Consider the following 23,507-nt stretch of genomic DNA (forward strand, 5'->3'; position numbering starts at 1 on the left):
ATGCACACGACCGTTGTTTTATTCCGTGTCCGTTTTGCCGTTTTTCGTGATTTTCTGCGGACCCAATGACTTTCAATGAGTCCGTTGAAAACTCGGCTAATGCACCATTTGTCATCCGCGTCCGTGATCCGTGGTTCCAGTCCATCAAAAAAATATAACCTGTCCTATTATTTTCGTGGAAAACAGTTTGGGGACCCATTCAAGTCAATGAGATCGCTAAAAAACACGAAGGCACACAAGATTGTTATCCGCGCCAGATTTTTTTTTTTTACTTTCCTTCATGTCTGGTGATCCTCCAAAAATAAAGGAAGGCACACGGAAACAAAAACGGAAACGGATCACGGAACAACGGAACCCCATTTTGCGGAACAGAACACAACGGTCGTGTGCATGAGGCCAAACTATCACATTCTGACTTATTTTCACCTGTCTCGGATAAGGCAGGTCAGGAGTGGAGTGCAGTTGAGACAATTATTTGAGACTTATCTTCTTGTCCTCTATTATGAATAAGACCAAAAAACAACTTACTCCATCAGAACACCCACAAACAACAACAAAATAGAAATTATTAAAATAATGGTGCACTATGCACTTCTAAGTTTTCAAAGCAAAATTCTATCACAAAAGTTTAACATTTCTAAGGTTGCTCTGCATGAAATGTCAGTATTACTGATAATTTATTATTTAATGTAATTCACAGAAAAAACAAATAGAGAAAATAGTGCTGATGATGAGCCAATAACATACATTTTCGAAGCTTCCAACAGTTCACCATAAACTGTAAATGATCCCGAAACAGAAACAGTTCAGATCTTTTTTGGTCTGGCAAACAAGGTGAGGTCCAATCCTCCAATCACATTGAGCATCACTTGACCACATGACTTTACGCCCACTGCCTTGTTTGGCTTGTCTTAAAGGAGTTTTTGGGTGTGCATCAACATCCTTTAAATAATCACTCCCGCAACATTTATTATTCTCTGACTTGTTAGAAAGGTATAGGAAGTAAACTGTAGTGAAGGTAATATTCTTACCAGTGACTGTATTTGTGAGTTATAAACTCCCTTCTGATCCTCAGCTGTGTCATGTGACCGGCACTCTGCCTCTCCAACTGGACAGAGCTTATGCACAGGAATACTTTGTGTGCATTCCGCTTCCATATGTTCATTCTGCAAAATAATAGAACATGTCCTATTATTGTCCGCATTATGGACAAGAATACTAATGTTCTATTACAGGCCATCTGCTCCGTTCCGCAAAATACAGAATGCACACGGATGCCATCTGTATTTTTTGCAGACTGCAAAATACATACAGTCACAGAGAAACTGGCTTCCTGTCCACACAGAAGATGCTGTGTTATTTGGAGAGTCAGCGTGTTTGTCCTATGACACAGCCAAGGATCAGAAGGCAGGTTATAAATTCATAAATACAGTCTCTGGTAAGAAAATTACCTTCACTACAGCTAACATCATGTTCCTTAGTAATGGGTCAGAGAATAAATAGTTTTGTGGGTGCTTCTTTGAATTAATCATTTATGAAGGTAGCTATAATCTTGTAATATATTGCTTTTATATTTTTTGTTCCTATCTTCTGCTGGGCAGTGGTCACATGACCATGTCCATGCAGATCTTTTTTATTTCCTGTGAAGTTATGTCCATGGGTGTGTCAAAGCAGCAACAGGGGCAGTGAGACGTAGGAGGGAGCTATAAGCTAGCTCGACATATTACCGTTCCATTGGTGATCCATGCCCACTGCCATCACTGGCATCCTTCTGCTCTATCCCAGCAAGCAGGGCTGTTGGAGTTACACTGCTCCATCCTTTCCACAGGGAGACCTGCTTCCTACTGGCTCTACCTCTTATTGCCCATAGGGTCAACGCACACACTTTAATTTTCCCTAGCCTATAACTTGCCACCCTAGGGTATTTAAGCCACTGTTCCCTGTACGAGGATGTCTAAGCAATAGGGTCCAGTCTAATAGCTTCTTGGAAAGGGGAAATTATGTTATTTGTGTGCCAGTGTGCTGATCTCTACCTAATCTCCAGATTTGACCTGCCCTGACCTCAGTTTGTCCCTGACTACAGTTTTGTCTGACTCCTTGGTGTTTCACACCTATCTCTCTTGACCTTCATGAGTCAGCAGTCTACTGAACAGAGACTACTCCAAAAGGTAGTTTCCTGTCAGTTTCCTTGCAGTGGAGTATGCATCCCTGTATAATTGTTAAAGGATGAAGATCAGGGTGACCACTTAGATGACACCCTTAGACATAGCCCCAAGTCAAATCTGTGCAGTGGACACTTTTGATCCTCATCGGCTTCTTAACTGTTTTCGAGAAAGAAGTGCTGCATATAGAATGTAAACCAGAGTGATGTGTTTATCTGGTGAGAATTGGTCAGCAAATTTAAAAGAAAAACAGCACAAGGAAGATGTATATTATGTAAGCAATGACACATGAGCCTACAGTATATGTAAAAATATATAGTAGTACCAGAAAACCCCTTCAAGGGCCACAGCCTATAGCCTTCCCCCACCAAACAAATTAAAGGGAATCTGTCAGCAGTTTTCTGCTGGTCTCACTTTTAAATCCTAACATGCTGAACGAATCCCCATATTCATGAGTTCACGGCTCTCCCCTTCCACTTGCCTCTGATCCTACAGTTTTTTATCCATATGAATCAGCAGCAGGTAGGTGGGGAAAGACAGAAGCTCATGAATGCAGGGACTCATTGGCAATACAAAATTTTGGCAAAACAGTTGAGTCAATTAATGAAAGTGACCCAGCATTTTGATAAGTAGACAAGTCATTAGTAGATGTTGTCCTTAGATAAGACACCATAAAACTGGTGACAGATGCCCTTTCAAAGTACATAGGTACGTTGTGCACTTTTTAAGGGCATGTTATGCTTTACTCTCTAGTTTACACTTTATGGGTGCTATATACACTATTGTTTGTATGCTGTATTTATGTGAAATATATTACTATGAACACTTTATCTGGATGTTGTACAACACTATGTATGACTCTTTATGCTGCCCCTGTTTAATACTATCTGGACACACTGTTTGGCATTATTTATCTGAACGACGCACTGTTCAGCTATGTGCTTTAAGGGGTTGTCCACTCCTTTACTACTGATGGCCTATCCATTTAACTGACCATAATCACAAAGTTAAATCTGCAACTGCATTTGTATAATCACTACATTGTGGAAGATTTTGGTTATCTCTTGCTGCAGTTCAATAAGCACAAGATGTAATTGTTCTATATGATGCCAAGAATGACTGTTCTGAGATACACTTTTGTCTTGTATTCTGTATATTCCCACTTCCTCCTAGACCCAGTTGCATTGTTATGTAAGATTTATGGTTGTTACTTGGAATGATGTTCTTAAAGTTGAATTTTAAAGAAAAGGTTGTAAAGGTGACTGAAAATATTTATTGTATCTCTGCTGAACAAAAAGAAGCTTAGCAAAGCCTAACAGCAGTCAGAAAACATCTATAAAAGTTTATTTTATTATCATGGTTCTTAAGGGTAAGGAATGGATTGTGCATTGGCCATATGTGGTGATTCTGCTACAAAATTCCTGCAAGGGAAAATCCACAGTGTAACTGGCCGAAATCCAAGGTGGCAAACTTTACCAAATCGGATGGATTTTGGTGAGGATTTTGGTGTGGAAAAGCTGCAGATTTCACCTGCAATGCACAGTGTATATCAGTAATATAAACAGGAACTGTTTCCCCTCCTGACATTGTTTGTAATAATAACTACTTGCATCACCATCTAACAACAATTCTGGAGCATCTTTTCCTATGACTCCATGTTATGCCTTTCCTATATTATTCCTACTACTCAATGATGGTACCAGGTGGGAGTGTGTCCTTACACAGTCTGAAACTGGCAACATTGATTTGATAGAGTCAGATTGTATACGGATACACCCTTAACTGGTAATGCACAGTTGGACTTCTAGTAGGAATAAGAGAGGCATGGTACAACATAGAGTTGTAAACATATGTGCTCCAAAATTATCACATGTGGAATTCATGTAGTTTCTTAAATAGACATCTTACTGGAGGGGATGGTTCCTGTTTGAAAGAGATGTGCAAGAATGGGGGAAGGGGGGTTGGCAATCCAACCATTCTGCCGGATATATAAAGAAAAGATCATTTACCTGCTTCCTGGAACCGGCTTCCCGATCCTTCTCCTCCAGGCCTGCAATGCTCCCCTGGGCTCCATCGGTGTCAACATCCGGTTTTCCATCTCCACAGTCAATCACTAACCATGGTGGTGACTGGATCCACTGAAGAGGGCTGGCCACCTCCATGGCCAGTAATTGGCTGTGGCAATGTCAAACATGATGTTGACAACGATGGAACCCAGCGGATCATCACAGGCCTGGAGGAGAAGAAGCAGGGAGCCAGTGCCGTGAACAATTAAGTCCTTTACAGGTACAGTAGGTCTCCCTCTTCCCTTCATATTCTTTCATAACTCCTTTAACCGAGCAGGAGCATTTTCCTGTAAGTCAGTGTATTGCATGAACATCACTATCACTGAGTACAAAAATTTATTCCAAAAGAAGGTTGCTATACCAAAAACTGTTATCACTGAAGGCAACTTCTAAAATGTAACTTTGATTCCACATATATAAGATAAAACAGGATCCTGATAATTGTAATACCACAATAGAAAGTGGTCAGTACAATGGACGGTCAGAGAACTCTGGATAAATTATGTATCCAAGGACCCAAAGTATAAAATAAATCCGTCCCTGTTTATGCCTATAAACAACTGCTGAGTCCAGAGATGCACTATAAGAGTAGGTGCACTCTGTCAAGTTCCCAAGCTATAGTCTTACATGATAACCCAAAGACTATAAATATAATATACAGTGGCAAAAGTAGGGATATTCTTATATAGATCAACACAACAAAAGTGATTGACTAACTGTCCCTATTCTGGCCCTTGTAGAAACTGCTTAGCCCGTAGATGCACCTTAATGGTAGACGCACTCAGTCCACGTTCCTAAACTGACCTGTCCTTATGGAGCCCTATGACTTGAATGACGCAGCAAACAATATCACAAATAGCCATATGACTATTCTGACACATCTGTATTGTCCCAACGCGTTTCCCCTTAAAGATAATAAAGGTTCATCAGGGGACTGCCGGTATCAATATGGCAATACACTACAAGACTAATACATAAAAACATAACAAACTGGAGCTCCCCAGACTGAATGCATGACTGCGACCAGGTTGAGGCAAACAGCCTCTCTGATGGCCTTATAAGCATAGATGTGTGGACAGGTGCATGCACACGATGTCAGTCCACCACACATTCAAATAAAAATAGCAACACTTTCTGATACGAACACTTAGCTGATTCAGATAGATGATGTGTTGCTCCAATCCTCTCGCAGATGCAGGATACACGGCTGGGGGGCTACAGAGGGCAAAGTAACAGCTCCATCTTGCCAGGAAACTGGTCTGAACTGAAATTGCATACATTTATGAAATACAATATTAAACTCAATTGTATAAATTCGGTGGCTCACTAATTGGGCACAATAAAATGGGTGCACACCTCACTGGACTCGCCCGTCCCAAAGAAAGCAAAAAATGTAATTAGAATGTGGAGGGGCACTCGCTAGATGGGAATAGATAATAAGACACCTGCATAAAAGATAGTGTATCCGCATAAAACAATAATAAAATGTAAAATAATATTTACTAGCACATGATCCTAAAATGTCAAAAATAACAAAAAACAGCAATATCAAATACCAGACATAAAGTGGTATAATGTATAAAGGGATGAGGGGGCACACTCATAAGAAGAACACTTACAGGGTGATGTACACTAAATTTAATAAGCAATAAAAGCAAACCCCTAAAATACACATAAAACATACATCAAAAATAAAAATGAATTATGAATATGCGATATGCAGCAATCAAATGCAATATATTACAACAGGATGACGCCAATGTCCCACTGGTAGATATAATTGCTGTCGTGTTGTTGGTACACGATATGGTGATGATATGACCTTTAATGTTCCATTTGGGAATTTGTGGCGTCAAGCTTGTTGATAATAAGTGTCCCTCACTATAGGTGTAGCACTCTAGCCCCTTTGGGGTGATGTTATAGAGCCCGCACCGTGCTGTGTCTCAGGACACTATTCCAACTGGAGATTAGGTATCTCAGAGTTAAAGTCCTGTGCCTTTGAATACGTGTGGCACTCCGTTCACTTAAGATGTAAATAGTGACCCGGATCAAATGTTAAAGTCCAATGTGTGAGTTGACAGAGATGCGTGTGTGCCCTCCAAGTTACTTACTTTGATTCTTCGCCGCTGTGTCTTTCTTTTCTTACCCCTCCCTGCTGCGTAGCTGCAGCGCTAGTCTCCCAGGTAGCCGTACACGGCTGTGGCGTCCCACGTGACCTGGTCTCTGGAGTTCAGGGTAGACGCTTGTGTATGACGTCACTAGTCTGCGGCAGTAACTTTGGTAATGGAGGTTAATCACTTTCGTTTTGAGATCGCTGATGTTTTTCGATCTTTGTTGATGTCCAGCTTCTTTTGTATGTTCTTAGGAATCCACGCTCACTCTGATATGCCATATTTCCATACCTTTCCATACAAATTATTAGTGAGCCGCTGTACTCTTTTTACCAGACATAAAGTGCAAATATTTCACAAGTCCGCAGTCACCGTGTAAAAATGCTGCCTGATAATGGGATAATATTGCACGAACCCGCTGTATTCGTATATATAGAAAAGGCCCGCTATGACCTGTAGGTAGTATTGTAGACAGGATCCAGATGAACGACAATATTAAAATACCAGACAAAAGTGCAACTAATTTCACAAGTCCACAATCTCCATATCTATGCTGCCGGATGATTGGAAATATATTGCACAAGCCCGCTGTGTCCCATAGATGGTATGGTAGACAGAATCCAGATGGAAACCAATATGTGGATAACAGCGGGTGATCCGTAACAGGATAGTATTGGTATATTGATGTGGGATATATTCCCCTGTGATTCAGGTACACAGTATCTAATAGACAGTACTATGGTGGTACATTACCGCTCCTGAGTCGGTTGTGGATGCTCCTTAATTCAGCTTACCCAGCGCAGCGTTTAGTTCAGCTTACCCAGTGCGGCGTCCCGCGTGGTTTCTGAGTCAACGTAGCGTCCCACGTGACTCTACAGCCACTTCCTGGAGTGAGTCTTCAGTCTCCTGGGTCCTACCTTCCCTCCGCCTCCGCTCTCATTAACTTAGAGGCCCAAATGTCTCAAAGGATCCATAGCTCTCCAGCGTTTTCAAGTTTTTTTATATACATTCTTAGACATGAAATTGATTATCTAAGAATTAATACATGGACTAATCAATTAGCCATAGAAAAGCAAAAAACAAGGTATAACTATGCTGAATTATATTGAGACCCCTATCAAGCTTGGGAACCTATACTTTTATATGAGCACCATTTTTGAATAGTTATAGTTTTTTAAAGTCTTTTTAAATTGTTTATCTTGCATGTACTTTAACTAAAGATTGTATACAGCAACGGAAGAGTGGTAAACTGATGGAAAACAACAAAAACGCATTAATAACGCAGATGCGTTTTTACAGTTTTTATAGATAATTTTGAAAAATTTATTGACTATATAATAACTAATGTGTGGACACACCAATTAACCAAACAAAAGTAAAGAATTATGTTGAATTATAAAGGGACGGTCTGTCCCTTTAAGAAATCCAGATCGGGTTTTGATGGGTTCCCTTAACACAAGGGTATAAATGGAGGGTAGATGAGACTCTGAGTATGGCCACTGAGGAAGAGGTTAGAGGACCTCAAAACGCGTCTGGCAGAATCAGAGATCGCAACTACCCGCACACAGTGTTTGCGATATTTGCAAAAGACTATAGGATCAAGAAAGATCTGATTTATTCGACATCCATACTACTCAAGCTTCATTTGACACACCCTTGAAACACCACGTGACAGAACCACAAGCTCCGTTACACAAGTCACGTGAAGGAGCATCACGTGAGACGCCAGTTTTACAGCAAAATTGAAACTATACGGCCGCTGCACAAAGAATCGAGATACATAGAATATACAGCAATACAAAGGTGGGTGAGTCTTTATACACCACGAGGGACGCCTCTGGTGGAGACGCTGAAGCAACTATAAAATGAGTATAGTTATTCATAAATACTTACAAGTAAACTAAGACACTTAGAACTTAAAGGAGTGCTGTTTTCCTATATACGATTATTTAAAGGATCGGCGTTTTCCTATATGTGATCATATGGATGGACAGATCGAATATTTAGTACTCCTATTTCCTATGATGAACACTGTATATTCGGTACTAAGATCATTCGCACTGATTTTAACTCATGGACATAAATAGTAAAGATCGGATTTGAACCTTTTATGTATCCACGAATGTCATTGCATATCTATTAGCTCGGATTTCTGGCTGTTTTATACATTTTAGCAAGATCAAGTTTTAAGTGGATGTTGATTGTACAATTTTGCAATTTTACCATTTGATATTTTTTGTTTCGATTTTAGCATTTATATCGTAATTATATTCAACTATCAATCGATTTTAGCATTTATTCGAATAAATTTGATTATTCACCTACCCAAGTCCTTTGGTTTTAGATGTGTTTTGGATGGTGAGTGTTGGTTTATCTATTTGTTTATTTAATTAAACCTATATCCATCTGAAGTATTGGCCAATGCTTCTCAAGTATCTCCCTCACCCTTCGATTCTTAACATCATAGGTAGAGATAATCCTAATGACCTCCCCCCTCATTAGAGTCAGCCTCCTTAGGGACCAACAAAGTATTTTGTTCCCATGACTCGGCATACTGAAAAGCATTTTTAGGAACCTGTTGAGGAAAACCCCTTGCCCTAAAGCGATCATGGAGTTTTGGATGGTGAGTACTGGTTTATCTATTTATTTATTTAATTTTTCCAAGTGACTGGATGAGCCACTTTTAAACTAAGCATCCCTACTAATATTAATTGAGCTAAGTGAGCCACTATATTAGCCAATACTCTATTATGGATATAGGTTTAACTGATGCTCTATTACCTCATCCAAGTATTACATTCAGACACGGTAGATGTCTACGCGACCGGTTGGTCCAATAGTAATTTTTCATGCCCGATTCCAATTGGGACTTGGCTGGATAGGAAACCATTGGGCATCTTCCGCTGTGGAACATGCTCGGCTTGTCGCTATATTAGGAACTCAATGGTAAAAGTTTCTTCGGCCACAAGTCTCAGTTACATGATTAGGGACTTTATTAATTGTAGGAGCAAAGGGGTTATATACCTCTGTCAGTGTTCTTGTCCCATGGACTATGTGGGGAGAACATTTAGAGAACTCTGTCACCGTGTTTTGGAACACAATAATGACATCAAGAAAAAGAACAATACCCCGGTGGCCAACCATATGTGGGAATGTCGCAATGGGGATCTTGGGTCAGTATCCTTCTCAGCATAAGAAGTGATAAGGCCTTCCCATAGGAAAGGTGACTGTGACCGAAGAATCCTCCAAAAAGAAATGGAGTGGCTTTATAGGTTCCGATCTCAGTCATCCGGTGGACTTAATGAGAGACTTACATTTTCCTGCTATATTTGACAGTTTGCTCCTTTTCCGTCTTTTATGCTTCACCTTCTTATGTGACAGGAACTTATATTGACGCATGAAGCATCAATTTCTTGGTATTTAAGCTGGCATATATTTGCTGGTTAAGTATGTATTGTATGTATAATTGTGTAGTGTTGTATATTGCCAGGGGATGATTCTCCCATTATTATAATTTGATTTTGTATTCAAACTATTTTTCTATATAATTTGCCTTGATGTGGCTAGAGATGTAGCAGGGTTAGCACTCAAACTCTTAACTCAAATTTCTTAAATCATTGTGTTATCTTAAAAAAAAGCCATCGAAAAGCAATTGAAGGTGTTTGCTTAGTTTAGATAACACATCTCAGAAATCTCAGAAAGCATGAGTGTTAACTTTACTACATCAGTATATATCTAGCTGGATCAAGCCTGCATCATATAATATGTACTCCCATTATCGTCTTAATGGAGCAGCAGCAATTCTGTAATCGCCCCCATATACTGTACTTTGGTGCGGCTACATATTTGGCTGCACAAAGTAAGTACAAGAATATCTGTACGTTTGTATTTTTACTTCTATTTAAATTGTTGTGCTAGTATTTAGTCATGGACGAACATCTGCCGGGTCGGTTCGCGAACGCAAGCGCGATCAAATGTTTGCGAACCGCAAGTTTGCGGCGGGTACCATTCATTTTAATGGCAGGCGAACCTGAAAAACCTTCAGCTCATATTTGCAGCCAAAAAATAATTACTAGACGTGCACAAATAGTCCCACAACATGGACAGTGAAATACCAGATGTATTATTTGAATTTACAATCTCCATTCATAATTTTTTTAAATGTGAAATATCGGCAATGCAATTTTCGTATACATGCATGCGCAAATGCACTATACAGTACCCAAATGCACTATAAAGAAAGTATATTGGTATATAACACCCCGCTTCAATCAGTTTTTTGGGGGGAGGACTGGTATATCACACCAGTAGAAGTTATTTGTTCCAATAACGCTTGTCCCTCTATATACCTGCAGTATCACAGGAGAACTGCACACAACTGCCGCACAATACAAATGCACTATAATATACTTTCTAACATAGAAAGTATATTATAACATTGTACAAAGAAGGCAATCCATTACAATATACATAAAGATAAAACGTAACCTTTAATAATGTTACTATGAGGGTCCATTCACACGTCCGTAAGTGTTTTTCGGATCCCCAAAACACGGACACCGACAATATGCATTCCACAATTTGCGGACCGCACATCACCAACACTATAATAGAAAATGCCTATTCTTGTCTGCAATTGCGGACAAGACTAGGACATGTTCTATTTTTTTGCGGAAACGGAAGCACGGATGCGGAAGTGCGGATCTGCAAATGCGGATGTGGATCCGCGAATGCTGATGTGGACTGCACATTCCGGCCCTATTGAAAATGAATAGGTCTGCACCCGTCACGCAAAATTGCGTAACAGATGCGGACCCATTTTGCGGACGTGTGAATGGAAAAGATATCCCTCAAAATGAAAATAAAATTAATTATTAAAATTAAGCAAAAAGCATAGATGTGGTAGGCAATAACAAGTGCTCGGCCACACTAAATCAGGTGCTCGGCAGCACCAAATCAGAAACCATATGTGCTACCACAATCCGGGGGGGGGGGGGTTGCAGTGCCCTTTCTTGAATCCTGGAAGGAAAACAAAAAACATCTATCCCTGGGCTAGATGATGATGTGGTATTGAAGGACAGGGTGGGCAAAGAACTGTCCCTGATATTGCCCTACAGGGGGTGCCATTCTGGCCCTGATAGCCTAACCACCCACCCTGATAAGAGTGACCCCGTCCAGAACCTTACCCTTTATAAAAATGGTCCTATTAAGCCCCTAGCCCCTAGGCCCCTGACTTCCAGGTGATCACTATATAGAGCTATGTGTTTTTGAGTCGTTATAAAAGTATATTATAAGTATATTACACCCCCCTGTGTATCACACCAATCGATAGCACACCTATACCAGTCCTTAAAATGACATTTGTGCAGTAGCGTACATATGGCGGTCGCAGGGGTCGCAGTTGCGACCGGGCCCGGCACCTCTGGGGGCCCGGCCGCCTGCGGACCCCTGGCCCCTGCCGCAGCTGCGTCTGGCATCTGATAATCTTCCCATCCCAATACCAGTTAAGTTGCCCCCGCCCCCCTCCCTCCTCCTTGCGGCCGGCGCCGGGCCCGTGAACTCCCGCGAGACCTGTGCGAACTCCCGTGCAGGTCTCGCGAGAACATGCGCGCGCGGCGCGCGCCTGAAGTCAGACCGGGATCCGGAAGGACTGAAAGAGGATGAGAAGAACTGCAGACGGTAAGTAAGAAAAGAGGGGGGGAGGGAGGAGGAGGAGCGGACCCTGGCAGCCCGCAACAGTGCACACTGAGGCCCCCAGCCCCCCAGGCATTAGCCCCTGGCAGATGACTGGGGGGGGGCACAACTCATCTCTGGCAGCAGGAAAAGCCTGCACACTGAGGCCCCCAGCCCCCCAGGCATTACCCCCTGGCAGATGACCGGGGGGGGGGGGCCCACAACTCGTCTCTGGCAGCAGGAAAAGCCCGCACACTGAGGCCCCCAGCCCCCCAGGCATTACCCCTGGCAGATGACCGGGGGGTGGGGGGCCACAACTCGTCTCTGGCAGCAGGAAAAGCCCGCACACTGAGGCCCCCAGCCCCCCAGGCATTACCCCTGGCAGATGACCGGGGGCAGGGGGAGGGTAATTACAGACTACAGTCACTGCCACTAGTCTCTGGCAGGAAAAGCCCGCAACAGGGCACACTGAGGCCCCCAGCCCCCCAGGCATCCCCCCTGGCAGATGACCGGGGGAGGGTTTACAGTCACTGGCACTCGTCTCTGGCAGGAAAAGCCCGCAACAGGGCACACTGAGTCTGACTGTAAACCCTCCCCCGGTCATCTGCCAGGGGGGATGCCTGGGGGGCTGGGGCCTCAGTGTGCCCTGTTGCGGGCTTTTCCTGCCAGAGATGAGTGGCAGTGACTGTAGTCTGTAATTACCCTCCCCCTGCCCCCGGTCATCTGCCAGGGTTAATGCCTGGGGGCCTCAGTGTGCCCTGTTGCAGGCTTTTCCTGCCAGAAATGAGTGCCAGTGACTGTAGTCTGTAAACCCCCCCTCCCCCAGTCATCTGCCAGGGGGGATGCCTGCGGGGCTGAGGGCCTCAGTGTGCCCTGTTGCTGTGGGCTTTTCCTGCCAGAGACGAGTGCCAGTGACTGTAAACCCTACCCCTACCCCCCCCCCCCCCCCAGGGTCAACTGCCAGGGGCCATCTGCCTTGCTTTGATGGGATTGCCAGATTGGGGCCTGGGCTGATCTGATCATCTGAGGGGCGGTAGTGGGGGTAGGTGCGGCGGCGGGTTGGGGGGGGGCCCATGGATCAATTTCGCACCGGGGCCCCATGGATTGTGTGTACGCCACTGCATTTGTGGCCCTATTAGCTAGCGTTTGGTTCCCTAACAGCCTGTCCCTGCACCACACAGCAACCTCTCCCTACCCTGGCAAAACACTGAATGTAAAATGGTGGCCAGATCAGGTTTATTTATAAGGTAGGGGGTATGCCCATGTGCTGAAACATCTCAATTGGCTGTCCTGTATCACCTGATGGATGTGTCATGGATCAAAGTTCTTCACAATGTAAAAAAAATATGGTGGGCGTGAATCTCTCCATATGTTCGCATGTTCGGTGAATCGCGAACACGCAAAGTTCTCAGCAAAATGACTGCCGGGCGAATCGCAAGGCCATCTCTACTAGTATTACCCTGCCCCAGTTTACCCTACTATGGGGTCCTTCTACATTCCGCCCCCTCCCCCTGACTGTATGTGAGTAGGGGGTGATACATGGGTGAGGGAATGCGAATCAGATACTCTGTATATTTTCAGAGACACTCTTAGCGCATCGGAATTGCATTAGCAGGTGCGCTCGGCTATTTGCTTGGCTTGCATTCTACTGCTGCGGAGTGTGGAACGTACGGCCATCTTGGTTATCACATGACTGCATTTCACGGAGGTCGTAGGTGGAACCACATGCCAATTTTCCCGAATATCACGTAATCAGAGGCCGAATAGGGTGGAGAGACACACCTCCAGGAGTGGCTTAGGATGCTATGCGTCCCGCCTAACCTGATTAGACTTGTTAGGGGAGATGCTGAGGAATTTGCTGCCCATTGATGGGGGCATTTGGTTAGCATGTGACTGACTGATAGGGACGGAGCTTCAGTGAAGTTGACAAATCCGAGTGAAGCCCGTCCAGAATTTCACTGCTTAAGTGGGAGTCCAGTTCCCTGACAAGATGGAGCTGTTACTTTGCCCCCTGGAGCCCCCCAGCCATGTATCCTGCATCTGCGAGAGGATTGGAGCAACACATCATCTATCTGAATCAGCTAAGTGTTCTTATCAGAAAGTGTTGCTATTTTTATTTGAATGTGTGGTGGACTGACATCGTGTGCATTCATCTGTCCACACATCTATGCTTATAAGGCCATCAGAGAGGCTGTTTGCCTCAACCTGGTCGCAGTCATGCATTCAGTCTGTGGAGCTCCAGTTTGTTATGTTTTTATGTATTAGTCTTGTAGTTTATTGCCATACTAATACTGGAAGTCCCCTGATGAACCTTTATTATCTTTAAGGGGAAACACTTTGGGACAATATAGATGTGTCAGAATTAGTATTGATCACGAATATTCGAATTGCAAATTTTTATCTCGAATATTAGCACTTCGAGAATTCGCGAATATTTTGAATATAGTGATATATATTTGTAATTTAGAATAATAAATAAATTTTTTAATCAGTACACATCATCCCTCCCTGTTTCTAGCTTGTGGGCCAATGAGAAGGCTGCAATATCTTTGTAGTGTTGATTGCGAATTTTCATAATGTGAATTTTCATAATGAGAATCAATGAGATCGTGAAAACTCAGATACGATGATATATTTTAACCCTCAGGCATTCCCATGGTGACGGGGGACTCTTGTCGGGGAGTAGTATGCCAAAGTGGAACAACTGTACAGATTAAAAAAAAAAAGACAAATATTCAAAAAAACTAATGTATTTGTTTTTTAGAATATTCATAATATTCAAAAACAAGAATATATAGCAATATAGCGAATATAAAAAAAATAATATAGAGCAATTGAGCTAAAATAGTGCTATGATCTTCTTTGTCTAATAGTTGTCATTTTTTTCTCATCTGAAGTTCAGATTGGAAAAAAATTACAACTATAAAAAAAACATTATAACACTATATTAGCTAAATTGTTCTACATTCGTTTTGTTTTCCGAATATTCGCTATATTGCTATATATTCTTGTTATAGAATATTACGAATATTCGAAAAACGAATATATAACACTATATCAAATATATTAGTTTTTTTAGAATATTCGGGGGTTTTTTCCATCTGAAGTCATGATTCCTCTCTGCTTAAGTAACTTATATAAAAATTATGTAGATATAGTGGTATAATGTTTTTTTTAATAGTTGTAATTTTTTTTCCAATCTGAATTCAGATGAGAAAAAAATTACAACTATTAGACAAAGAAGATTTTTACACTATATCAGCTAAATTGCTCTATATTTCTTTTTGTTTTTTGAATATTTGTTATATTGCTATATATTCTTGTTTTTGAATATTACAAATATTATTTAAAAAAATATATATTTGTTTTCTGGAATATTAGTCTTTTTTTTTAAATCTGTACAGTTGTTCCACTTTTGCATACTCCTTCCCGACAAGCATACAAGCATCCCCGTCACCATGGGAACGCCTGGGGGTTAGAATATACCATTGGATCAGAGTTTTCACAATCTCATTGATTCTCTTTACAAAATTCGCATCATGAAATTTCTCATTACAAAAATTTGCAACCAACACTACTTCTAACGAATATTGGAATTTATGAATATTCAACGGATATTCAACAAAATATTAGCAAAATATCGCAAATTCGAATATGACCCCTGCCGCTCATCACTGCTCAGGATAGTGATATGGCTTTTTGTGATATTGTTTTCTGCATCATTCAAGTGATAGGGCTTCATAAGGACAGGTCAGTCTAGGAACGTGGACGGAGTGCATCTACCATCAAGGTGCATCTCTGGGCTAAGCAGTTTCTACAAGGGCCCGAATAAGGACAGTTAGTCAATCACTTTTGTTGTGTTGATCTATATAAGAATATCCCTACTGTTCTGTCCCCAGATTCAGTTCCAGTTGTTTCTGTCTCATTATCAGTTGACATGGCATTTTAACTGTTGTAATTCATTTGCATTACATTGTGTCGTAACAGCACCATCTATTGATGAGTTTAGGTATTTCACCCAGCCTGTTTTTCTCTATGCATTATGGGAGTCCCAGTGCATTGTGGGTAGTTCCTGGTTCTTGCTAGTCTTGTGCTGGTACAGCAAGCAGCCACCATCTTATGTCTCAGCAACCATGCTCTCTCACTGGTTTTCCTGTCACATCATCTGTTATTCAGCCTGTTTTTGAGCATAGTCGGTAAGAGCACTATCTATGTGTCATATCCTGCATTTTATTATGTTTCTTGTATCTGATAGCTCACTATCATTGTATTATATCATATACTGAATGTATAGCAGGTTAATCTGTGTTTTATGCCATATACCATGGTATTTATGTTCTAAAATACTACTGTTTTATTCTGTAGTTTCACCCTTTCCTGTCAGTCTACGAGCAATAAAGAGAACCTTAAAGCGGAACAGTCTCTTTTCTCTCAGAGGACAAAAAGGTTTAGCTACATGTCAGATTACACACCGTGCTAACGTGTATGAGGACAGTATACCTACTCTTGCCACTGTATATTATATTTATAGTCTTTGGGTTATCATGTGAGACTATAGCTTGGGAACGTGACAGAGTGCACCTGCTCCTATAGTGCATCTCTGGACTCAGCAGTTGTTTATAGGCATAAACAGGGATGGATTTATTTCATATTTTGGGTCCTTGGCTGCATAATTTATCCAGAGTTCTCTGACTGTCTATTGTACTGACAGCTTTCTATTGTGGTATTACAATTATCAGGATCCTGTTTGGACTTAATATTTTATCTTATATATGTGGAATAAAAGTTACATTTTAGAAGTTGCCGTCAGTGATAACACATATTGCATGAACATCCCACTGATCTCAACAGAAACTGTATAATGTTTCATTTATTTTCTGGTGGTGCTTCAGGGAAATTGAACACTCTCTGCTGGGTTATGGAACAGAGAAGAGCATTAGGACACTCTACGATCAGTTTTTCGTTAGGGGAATTGTTTAAAGCAGAAACCCCTTTCAATAAAGCATGATTATATAGAGTCACTTTGGGACATTACATAGATGATAAATTATATTAAAGCTCCTATTTAATGGAGCAATATTGAATGATAGGACAGGAAAATTGCATTGTGGAGGTTTACAGGTACCATGTACAGTAAGTAAATACAGTTTTGACAACTCTAAGCTTCTTTCATTATGCACTTGGTCATTCTCAAACGACATAACTATAATAAGAACATTATTTTACGAGCAACAGTTTAAATATTAATGTCAATGTGAAAGCCACAATGGACTCCTTATGTACTATATGAACTGGGTGATGAGGAGACATAGCTTCATTAAAACACGGACAATACCGAATGCAGACACGTAGCAAGATCTGAATCATAGTTACGGTAGGAAGCATATTGCACCAGATGTACAGTACGCAGAGCTTGATGAATGTCTGGAAATAAATTATATTATAACAGCTTTAAAGGTGTGCAGAACCATGACTAATGTTCTCCATTGTCAGCATTGGATGTCACCTCTCTTCACACTAAACTTTTGTAGGTTATACAGCAGATTCTTATACAAATCCCCCCTTTCTAATTTTAAACATCTTTCACCAAAGACAATAAGGACATTCCTTGCTGGAAATATAAAGTATATACGCACGTATCGCACAACACACATCTACCATAGGATATATACAATAAAGATTGTATATTATTTTCCTTAATAGATTTTGACACACTTGAAGGGCTTTCATCCCTGTTATTATATATTCTGTTAAAGGGGTTGTACAGGATTAGGAAAAAAGAAAACAGTTGGCTGTAATTTCCCAGAAACAGCGCCACTTGCCAGTAGGTTGTGACAGGCATTGTAGCTTTGACACATTAAAGTTCAGCCCATAATGGGAGTGTGAAAAAAGTTAAAGCAGACCTTCTTTGCATGTTATCCACAACCCATTTTTACTATGTCTTCATTCTGTTTTTTTTTTTTCCTTCTTCAAACTAAATTACAAACAATATGACTTCTGGTTTTAGTTTTAGTGAAGTTATGTCTAGTTATGATGTGATACCAGATCAGTGTATGTGTTACACCTTTAAAGGGGTTCTCCAGAAATGAAGAAAATGAAAATACTTGAATATTACTTTATTATAAATATATTCCCAAATGCATTTCATTAGTTATTTTGTCTTATTTTGTCTAGGGAGCAATCATTAGGAGAAAAAAAATGGTCACTATCCTATTAGTACACACAAAACCTGGAAAAGAACTCACTGGAAAAAGTGGCCTAAATGAGTGAAAATGCTCCAAACCCAGACACTGTAGCGTGTCTATAACCGGGTGAGCAATTCCTTCTCATGAGGTCCGCAGACAACGGCAATCCCCAGCAAAAAATGCGTACAATGGAGGATGCCGAGGTGGACCGCATGAATCACAAGAACATCTTACACAAAATGATACATTGTGCAGATGAAAAAATATACATACAAAAATCACTGCAAAAAATTCACCAAAATGATACGCAACTGACAATACTAGCTAATTTTTCAGACCGATGTTAAAATCTGAGAACTTTGCCAATATCTTCCAGTCAGGAACATATCGGAGCCCCTGATGCACCATGTCACGGTGTCTCAGCACGCATGGGGTCCTACCACTCAACTGCCCGTGGTGTGTGAACAGGGTCTGAATCAATGCTAGAAATCAACTCACAGCCAGACTCTCACATGCCTTCATAGTGGTATCACCAATGCACTGTGAGGTAGGATAAAGCTTTGAGCCGCACCCACAACAGACCATGTGACACAGAATCTACCAGGTGCAAAAGAATGTTACCAACAAATTAAAGTGGCACATTCCATACACATAAACACATGCACCATTTTTTCATCTGCACAATGTATTATTTTGTGTAATATGTTCTTGTGGTGCATGCGGTCCGCCCCGGTATCCTCCATTGTACGCATTTTTTTGCTGGGGATTGACAATGTCTGTGGACCGCATGTGGAGGAATTGCTCACACAAAACCTGTCCTAATCACACAGCAGGACAAGGAACTTTAGGACACTGAACTATAGAGCTGCCTCAGCCTCCTCTCTGCTCTGCTTGCCAGGGATTATGATCCTGAACACAGTTTAATATGATCTTCAGCTGAATCTCTGTAGGAATACAGCTCAAGAGGACAAATGAAGTACAGAGAGGAAGGTGAGGATGTGACTGGTGAGCAGCAGCTCTTGTATGCAGTTATCTCCATTACCACAGTCTGGGGTAATGTGAGCTCCATTTCTACAGAGATTCAGATGAAGATCTTATCAACTGTATTCAGGATCAAATCCCTGACAAGTAGAGCAGAGAGGAGGATGAGGCAGCTTTTTACCTCAGTGTTTTAAAGTAACGTGTCCTTCTGTATGATTAGGACAGGTTTTATTTGTTCTAATAGGATGGCTGCTGTTTTATTTCTCCTAATGATTGCTCCCTAGACAAAACAAGCTATTATAACTAATGCAAGGTATTTGGGAATATATTTATAATAAAGCAATATTAAAGTATTTTCAATTTCTTAATTCCCAGATAGCCCCTTTAAGGGACCCACAGGAGATTTTTTACTGAAAATTTTCTGAGACTGAAAATCAATTCCAGTCATCTGAATGAAGCTTGCAGAAATACATGTGCTTCCTGCTAAAACAGCCGCATTCAAAGGAATGGAACTGATTTTCAGCTGAAAAAATAAATTGCTACAAAATCTGCCACGCATGAAGGCACCCTTACTGGGCAAAATTGTTTATCATGACTTTTGGACAGCTGATAACCTTAGTTTAAAGGAGTTTTCCAGCTTCCTGGCACTGATAACCTATCCTCAGGATAGGTCATTAATATCTGATCAGTAAGGGTCTAAAACCCTGCACGCCTACCAATCATATTCTCCCTGTAGCCTTTGACACTGGAAATAGAACTTTGAATGGAGAAGAAACACAGCTCTGTTCAAAGTGTAGTGTCCGTGCTGTGTTACTGCCACTTACGTCCTATTGAAGTAAATTGAACAGAGCTGTCTTTCCTGTTCCACTCACAGTGCTAGTTCCAGCACTGGAGGCTACTGGGAGAACCATGTATATCTCATAAAGGAAACGGGTTCTTGGCAATAACCAAAGACAATTACCTTTCCCAACTGGCTCAGAACCCGACTAGAGGGACAGCCATACTGGACTTAGTATTAACCAATATACCTGACAGAACAACAGATGTGCAGGTGGGGGGACACCTGGGAAATAGTGACCATAAAGTAATAACCTTCCAATTATCATTCAAAAGAGAGACAAAAAAACCAGACTTAAAAAAAGCTAAATTTAGCCAACAAAGAGAGGCCATATGACTAACTAACTGGGACAAAGTCCTCAAAAATAAAAATACAGCCACAAAATGGGATATTTTTTAAAAGCAGCCTAAAATCTAATTGTGAGAGGAACATACCGAATGGGAATAAAAGGTTAATGAACAAGAAAAAAACAATGTGGATAAATAGAACTGTAAAGAAAGCAATAAATGACAAAAATAAAGCATTTAAATCACTAAAACAGGAGGGTAGCGAGGAAGCACTGAAAAACTATAAGGAAAAAAATAGAATATGTGTATATAAAAAATAAATTAAAGCAGCCAAACTAGAGACCGAGAGATTAATTGTCAAAAAGAGCTAAACTAACCATAAAATGTTTTTCAATTATATAAATGGTAAAAAGTATAAATCTGAAAGTGTCAGTCCTCTACAGAGTAATGAGGGGGAAGTTGCAGAGAGCGATGAGGAGAAAGCAAAGCTATTAAATATATTTTTTGCCACAGTATTCACTGAAGAAAATAAACTGTCAGATGAAATGCAGAATGTAAAAGTTAATTCCCAATTAAAAGTGTCCTGTCTGACCAAGGAAGAAGTACAGTGGTGTCTTAAAAACATTAGAATAGACAAATCGCCAGGACCAGATGGCATACACCCACATATCATTTAGAGAATTAAGTAATGTTATAGCCAACCATTATTTATGATATTTAAGGACTCTATACTGACAGGGAGTGTTCCACAGGATTGGTGCATAGCAAATGTGGTGCCAATATTCAAAAATGGTCCAAAACAGAGCCCGGAAACTATAGGCCGGTAAGTTTAATATCTGTCACGGGTAAACTGTTTGAAGGTTTTCTAAGAGATGTTATCTTGGAGTACCTCAAGGAAAATAAGCAAATAACACCATATCAGCATGGCTTTATGAGGGATCGGTATTTCCAAACCAATTTAATCAGTTTCTATGAGTAGGTAAGTTCTAGACTTGACAGCGGCATATATCTGGACTTCTTCAAAGCATTTGACACTGTACCGCATAAAAGGCTAGTATATAAAATGAGAATGCTTGGACTGTGAGAAAATGTCTGTAAGTAACTAGCTCAGTGATGAAAAAATTAGGGTGGTTATTAACGGTACCCACTCAGATTGGGTCACTGTCACTAGTGGAGTACCTCAGGGGTCAGTATTGGGCAATATTATCTTCAATATATTTATTAATGATTTTGTAGTAGGCTTTCACAGTAAAATATATATTTTTTTCAGATGACACTAAACTGTGTAAAGTAATTGACACGGAAGAGGACAGTATACTGCTACAAATGGATCTGGATAGATTGGAGGCTTGGGCAACGAAATGGCAGATGAGTTTTAACACTGACAAATGTAAGGTTATACACATGGGAAGAAATAATGCATGTCACCCGTACATACTAAATGGTAAAACACTGGGTAACACTGACATGGAAAAGGACCTAGGAATTTTAGTGAATAGAAAACTAAGCTGTAAAAACTAGTATCAGGCAGCTGCTGCCAAGGCCAATAATATAATTGGTTGCATCAAAAGGGGCATAGATGCCTGTGATGAGAACATAGTCCTACCACTTTACAAATCACTAGTCAGACCACACATGGAGTAATGTGTACAGTTCTGGGCTCCTACGAACGAGGCAGACATAGCAGAGCTGGAGAGGGTACAGAGCAGGGAAACTAAAGTAATAACCGGAATGGGGGGACTACAGTATCCTGAAAGATTATCAACAATAGGGTTATTCACTTTAGAAAAAAGACGACTGAGGGGAGATCTAATTACTATGTATAAATATATCAGGGGTCAATACAGAGATCTCTCCCATCATCTCTTTATCCCCAGGACTGTGACGAGGGGACATCCTCTGCGTCTGGAGGAAAGATATATACAAACATAGAAGAGGGTTTTTTACAGTAAGAGCAGTGAGACTATTGAACTCTCTCCCTGAGGAGGTGGTGATGGGGAGTTCGCTAAAAGAGTTCAAGAAGGGCCTGGATGTATTTCTGGAATGTAATAATATTACAGGCTATAGCTTCTATAGATCGGTTGTTGATCCAGGGAGTTATTCTGATTGCCTGATTGGAGTCGGGGAGGAATTTTTTTTCCCCTTAAAGGGATTCTGTCACCTGGATTTTAGTGACAGAGCTTTTAACATCATCACATGTCTGTCCCTCCAGCCGTTGGAGCCCAGACGCGCCCCTTCTCCTGGAGCCCAGCACTGCCCCACTGCTAATTTATTCACTCCTCATTGCCGGCTGGCCCATGTGCAGTGCGTCCTGTGAGGCCGATTCCAGGCGCTGACATGTGTATCCACGGAATGCGTTCGCTGAGCCATAAGCCAATTGGCTTCTACCTCACAGTTTTTTTGTGTGGCTTCCTCTGGATCAATTTGCAGGATAACAGGCCGAACTGGATGGATACATTTCTTTTTCCAGCCCTATATACTATGTTACTAATATTAGGGATATGCAAATCGACTTCAGATGAAAAATTCCAAGGTACCACTTAGAACTGAACCTGAGTTCTGGAAATTGCTTTTTACAGTACAAATTAATTTATGAAGTTATTGTGCAAAGTCTAGCGAAGCAATAACTTCAGCTCATCAGAGCAAATACATTCTAATACTGTACGGAGCTCCTGCTCCATACAGTATTAGAACAAGTTTTATGCCAATCGACTTTGAGTGTTTCATCGGAAGTCGATTCGCTCATCTCTATTGGTTTTTGCTCAGCTCACTGCAGGCAAATATAACAAACAAAAAAAAAGGAAAAAAAAAAAAAAAGGAACGGTACTTTAAATATGCAGAGGTGTTTACCCTAAAGGGGACATAAGCTATTCTTTATCTTTTACAATATATTTTATGAGTGGAGAATCAGAGCATTTCCATGCTCCGATGCTCTCCCTTGCCTTGCGCTGCATCATGCAGTGCAAAGTCTGTTTGTTTACTGCTGGTGACATGTCTGGCTTCACATCACTATGCTAGGCATACACTTCTGCCTAGCAGTGAGCCCAGTGATGTCACTGGCACAGATGGGGAGTCTATAGTGCTGCCCTAGTACCTTCCTCCAAAACAGTGATAAAGACTGCCCATCTGTGTTGCCCATCTGTGCTCCACTCATACAGTACATAGTAAAATAATAAAGTTAGCTTATATCTGGATTCAGCCCTG

Source organism: Bufo gargarizans, chromosome 5 (genome assembly GCF_014858855.1).
Source record: "Bufo gargarizans isolate SCDJY-AF-19 chromosome 5, ASM1485885v1, whole genome shotgun sequence".
Taxonomy (NCBI): domain Eukaryota; kingdom Metazoa; phylum Chordata; class Amphibia; order Anura; family Bufonidae; genus Bufo; species Bufo gargarizans.